The sequence below is a fragment of the Micropterus dolomieu genome, linkage group LG19, assembly GCF_021292245.1.
Source record: "Micropterus dolomieu isolate WLL.071019.BEF.003 ecotype Adirondacks linkage group LG19, ASM2129224v1, whole genome shotgun sequence".
Taxonomy (NCBI): Eukaryota; Metazoa; Chordata; class Actinopteri; order Centrarchiformes; family Centrarchidae; genus Micropterus; species Micropterus dolomieu.
The window spans coordinates 431,787-437,156 of NC_060168.1; the positions used below are offsets into that span (position 1 = coordinate 431,787).

Sequence of the window (5,370 nt, forward strand, 5' to 3'; positions counted from 1 at the left end):
AGACCTCAAACAATCACATAGTTTTGTGAGTTGTTAGGGGAAACTTTAGAAATGTTGTAAAATGCTGTCCATGACAAATTCCCAATTATTTGCCGTCGCTTGTAAATTCAGCAAATACAATACATGAAGTTATTCCTTCCTTTGTATAAAAAACATTGTGTCACTATGTATGTTGCAGAATCAGCGTGTAAACTACTCTGTAACTGGATAAATTAATGTTAACAGCAGATCTGCTGCACACAGCTATTTCTTACTGTTTATAATGCATTTCCCACCCATATTGCTTTCATATTTAATGCAATTCTGTTGAATAAAGCATTGTTTGATGCTTTCATGGCACAGAGTAGTTTAGAGGTACAGCTCTTTCAGCCTTCTCAAATATATGTAGGCTGTAATGTTATGTTGTGTATGTGTATCTTTTTTTATTATCAACATTCTTAAGTTATCTTGTTTTGTCTCAGGTGACATAATAAAGGCATGTCTGATGGTGGGTCATGTTACCTAACCAGGACCAGGTTTTACTGCAATCGATGCTTCATGCACTCTGGAATTTATCCAAAGGGAATGTTGTATTTACATTAGAATTTCATTTAGATATTTAGATAGTGACACACTTGGGGGCCTATTTATTTATCCAGTTATAATGGTAGAAGGAGGACGCATTATTAAAACCATCAATTGAATGATTGGATTGCAGACTCACAGCAGAGCGGGGATATGCACAGAAGTGTGGACGTGATATAAAACTAATCTCTAATCATGAAGCCTAATGTTACTGTTACGGTTGGGTGGTGGTTGGACTCAAACGCAGACTCAGTGAAGGTGTGGAGAAAAAAGGGTTTTTTTCTAGACAACAAAACAATGAACTAGGCAAGGCTTTGGAAGTTCAGGCTGGGAAGCTAGCGAGCTTGTGGATCCAGGAGTTGCTGCGTGGCTGGCGATGTGCGGAGGCACGAGGCAGCGGAGGTCACGGATGGTGAAAAACAACATGGCACCAGCCTTCCAGAAGGCAGGAGCTTAAGAGCAGAGCGGTGATGAGCTGATCTGCTACAGGTGTGGAGGAGAGCCAGGTGCTGAGCCAGCTGCCACACCCCCTGCACAGAGATAACTACAACTGAGAGAGAGAGCACACATCCCGAGCAGCCATATAACCCAAGTCGTAACAGTTACTCTGCAGCTCTATGGTTTATTAATGAAGTGTCTGAACTGCACTGCAGACTGGAGTCTGTTAACAGTGTCTTCCATCAAATGTCTACTCTAAACTATGATTAACCGATTAACATTAGATCCTTACCGATCCTGTCGGAGTGTCTGGAGATTTTAATTATCAATGAAGTCATTCTGCTTTGCCTTGTGTGTGAATGTGCACAGCGTCTCTCTTAAGAGCATCTTACTATTGGAATGATGCCCCCTAAAATAACAAAATAACTTTGAAATACTGTGCCATTGATCACAGACCTGTTTTTTTTTTTATTTTTGTCCACGGTGCAATCGCTTTCTGCTCAAGATAGCAAAGTGCCAACAATTTGCCTGACCACACCTTATGTTAAGACTAACACTCTCATGGGCGCACAGATGGGCGCAAGTGCATTTGCTATTTAAACAACATGGGTGCTGGACATAAAAATAACAACTGCATCAGTTGGAAACTAGTAATGACAACTGCGATGCGCTTTTTGCTGGGTGCAAGATAGAGCGCTTGTTGTCTTGATGCACATTAATTATGCAGAAAAGCGGCAGTGTAAAAACATTACGTACACCAGGTGGAATTCTACACGATGGAGTTGAACTCAAATGCTACAGAGAGTAGGATTGCTTCATTTTACTGACCGCAATTCAAAGATCCTAGTAAGTAGAAAGACTACAATTAGCAGAAAATGGTTTCGATCCATCGACCTCTAGATGATGGACCCAGCACGCTTCCGCTGCACCATTCTGCTCACTTTACTGAGTATCAGGGCTAGCAAAGGGTAACTAATCAATTAGTTGGGCAGCTTCCAGCTCATGAGGTTTGAGAGGATTCCGGCTCACAAGTTAAGTTAATTTCCCTCAAGAGTCTTGTAAATCCAGAAAAGTGTCCATATATCCAAAGGAGTTTAATTGAAATCAAAGAGTTGTCACAGGCTTGGACAGCAACAAAATTTGCATCAACTGCTTGGAACCAAAATATGGCATTTTGCACTAAAGAAAGGAAACATTTCACAATATTAGCTATTTGCAAAAAGGTACACAGTAATGCTAGCACGATTAGCATTATTCAGAGAAGGAAGCTGTTCACAGGAACCCACAGATCACAAACTTTGCTAAATGGCAGTGGTGGGATTTGAACCCACGCCTCCTGAGAGACTGGAGCCTTAATCCAGCGCCTTAGACCACTCGGCCACACTACCTACAAGTGTGCTTTCATCGTGCAGTCAGTGAAGAAGTGAGGAAGGCAAATAGGCAAGATACTTGGAGATGTCAGTGAAAATAAGAACCACCATAAGGTATTAATGAAGGACATCCGTTGCCACCTTACTGCTTTTGTGGACTGCACAGGTGGGAGATTACAATCAATCCCCTTGTGGGTTAAGGTAACAACATGCATCGGATTTGCAGACTCTGCTCGCCTTTTCATGACTTGCACACCTGTGGTTTACTAACCAATTATCTATGTGTAAAGATAGTGGGAGCACACAATTACTTAACTGGAGAGAAAATTGTAATGCAATGGCAATGAGTAGCTTTTAACTGGTGACCAAGGTTTGGGAGGATTCCAGGCAGGGATGTACTGGGACTGAAATTCAGCCCGGGACTTTGAGACGGCGAGGCTTTTTATACCAGCGCCCTTTTGGGGGCGGGCATACAAATTTTTTACAGTTATTTTAATACTTATTACTGTTTTTATTGTATACAGTGAATCAGATTATGCTGAAGACCTTCAACAAACTTCGGGATGACATCTGGCTCTTCAGTTTGCAAGGTAGGTCTGCACTGAATAAGACAAGGTCAGTCAGAGGGCTAAAATAATTAAATATACTCAAAAACTACAAAGCATTCCCATAAAATAGAGCAGTGTGTGCATAACAATCAAATCCCTCAGCTTCAGCTCTGAGTAGGCCTCTCTCTGGCTCAGCTTTCCCTGTGCTGGACCCTCTGCTTTTACTGATTGTACAGTTACATATACACTTTGACATACACTATTGAGCCTATCACACAACCCAGCACTGCCTTCAGCCCCGACGAAGCGTTTGGAGATTAAACTCGCTCCAAATGGAAAGTAAACTTCTTTGATCGGCCCTGTTGAGCCAATCAGATTTCAGCAAAACGAAGATCGGTCCAAGTTGGGAGGGGCTGCTCGTACACCCCCTCCATATTGAAAGTATTGGTTTGGCCCAGTCAGACACACAGACAGTGTTCGCTGCAGCAGACTGGCCGGCCGGCGTGGTCGCAGATCAGATAGTAAAACAGAAACTGAAAAATAAAATCTCCTGACCCCAGTCCGGTTTGGCCTGAAATGGACCTCCCGGCCATTCGGGATTGCTCCCGATTCCGCAAAATTTGCATCAACTGCTTGGAACGAAAATATGGCATTTAGCACTAAAGAAAGGAAACATTTCACAATGTTAGCTATTTACAAAAATTAATAAGTGACTATTCCTGCCTAGACTCCCTATGACCTCCTCCACCTTCCCCATCCGGTTATGTCTCACTACATACACTCTTAGGACTCCTCTGGAGGGTGGGCAGACTGCGAGGCATTTGGTGGGTATTGCTGCTTTATTGCGGCCTCACCATTCTTTCTCCCCCACTGATTGCCCCTAAATTTTAATCACACAATAGACACAGAGGGCGTGGGAGGTGGGAAGGGCATGTTGGGAGGCTCCACTACCTGCCAGGTGTGGAGTCCCCATGTTGCTATTACCCTATAATTTTAACTGCACCTTAGTTACCACGCTGTGGGGTCGGTGTCCGCCTTGACCGGCCTGTCGGTGTGTCGTGGGCGGTGTGGCTCCCCTGGTGTGGGGTCGCGTTCTGGACCCGGGGGTCTGGGGCCTCGGGCTTTTGCTCATGTCTGGGGTGGGTGGTGTTTCCCTAGGCCAGGGATCCATTGTCTCCTCTCCTCTCCGGGGCCCTCCTCATCAGGGGTGGGGCTCCCAGTGCTTCCCCCTGCCAGCTCTCTCACAATGAGGGCGTGCGGTAGTCCCGGGGGCACATGGCCGGTGTTGCTGGGGTGGACAGTGTCAAATATCCAATTTTCTGCCAGTGACATTAAACGTTACAAACAGGCTGCGCTGCGCCATGTTGCACATGTGTGCACAGAAAGTAACCTCCTGTCGCAGCCACACACACACAGGCTGAAACACGTCTTAGGTGGAAGTTATTCACGAGTGAAGAAGACGCAACAGTCACTACATCTGCAAAGAAACAGAAAGAGACGTGGATGTATATTTAAAGCACGGAGCAGGTAAAGCAGCAGTGAACACAGCTGTTGGTGACGATGTCATTCAGACCATGGTGGTCTCTATCGGTAATCAACAACCATCCTCCTCCACACGCTGCTCATCTGCTGCTGTGAAAACGGAATCGTGGGTGAAAAACCAAACGCGAGTTCTTTTAAATAAAACTGCTGACAAAGTCAGAGCAGACAGAGAGAGACAGACAGGTGTGTGCTTCTGTGTCTGACGGGAAAAACAAGGTGAGCAGATTAGCCTACTGTGGTTTGTGATTAACCACAAAAATATTATTGGAGAATTAAGTAGAATTAAAATTGTGTGCAATTTATTTTCAGCTCCTTTCAGTGAAAATGTTAATGTTATTTTATAATCAATTTTTCATTATGACAATATAATTGAAACCAGAGAGAATAGCTAACATTTCCTATCCTGGTGCTGATGGGGATCCTAATAAAAATGTATTTTTCCAATAAATAGTTACAAAAATGTTTGTATGCTGTCAGTTACAGATCTTAGAAAGAAATAAAATAAGAAATTAGAATCGGCATCTCTGACCTTTTAAAAAATCAGTAACTGGAATCAGCCAGGAAAAATGTAATCTGTGCATCTCTTACTACAGCGTTAATCCTGTATGTGAACCGATATTAGGCTGATACTGTAGGTCTACTGTTGTAAATGTAAATGCTCCGTACTTGTATAGCGCCTTTCTAGTCTTTTCGACCACTCAAAGCGCTTTTACACTACATCTGCATTCACACACATTCATACACTGAGCCTAAGTGCTCAAACAGAAACTAACATTCACACTCATTCGGAATAGCCGCCAGGGGCAAATCGGGGTTCAGTATCTTGCCCAAGGACACTTCGACACGCAACCAGGGGGAGCCAAGGATCGAACCGCCGACCTTCCGATTAACAGCCAACCCGCTCTACC

General features: G+C 43.9%; 1 non-coding gene across 1 annotated transcript; it reads right to left on the reverse strand.

The window, feature by feature from the left end:
• Positions 1 to 2,308: 2,308 nt before the first annotated feature.
• Positions 2,309 to 2,390, reverse strand: trnal-aag. The gene has a single exon. It is a non-coding gene; the product is annotated as a tRNA-Leu (tRNA).
• Between the last annotated feature and the right edge of the window lie 2,980 nt (positions 2,391 to 5,370).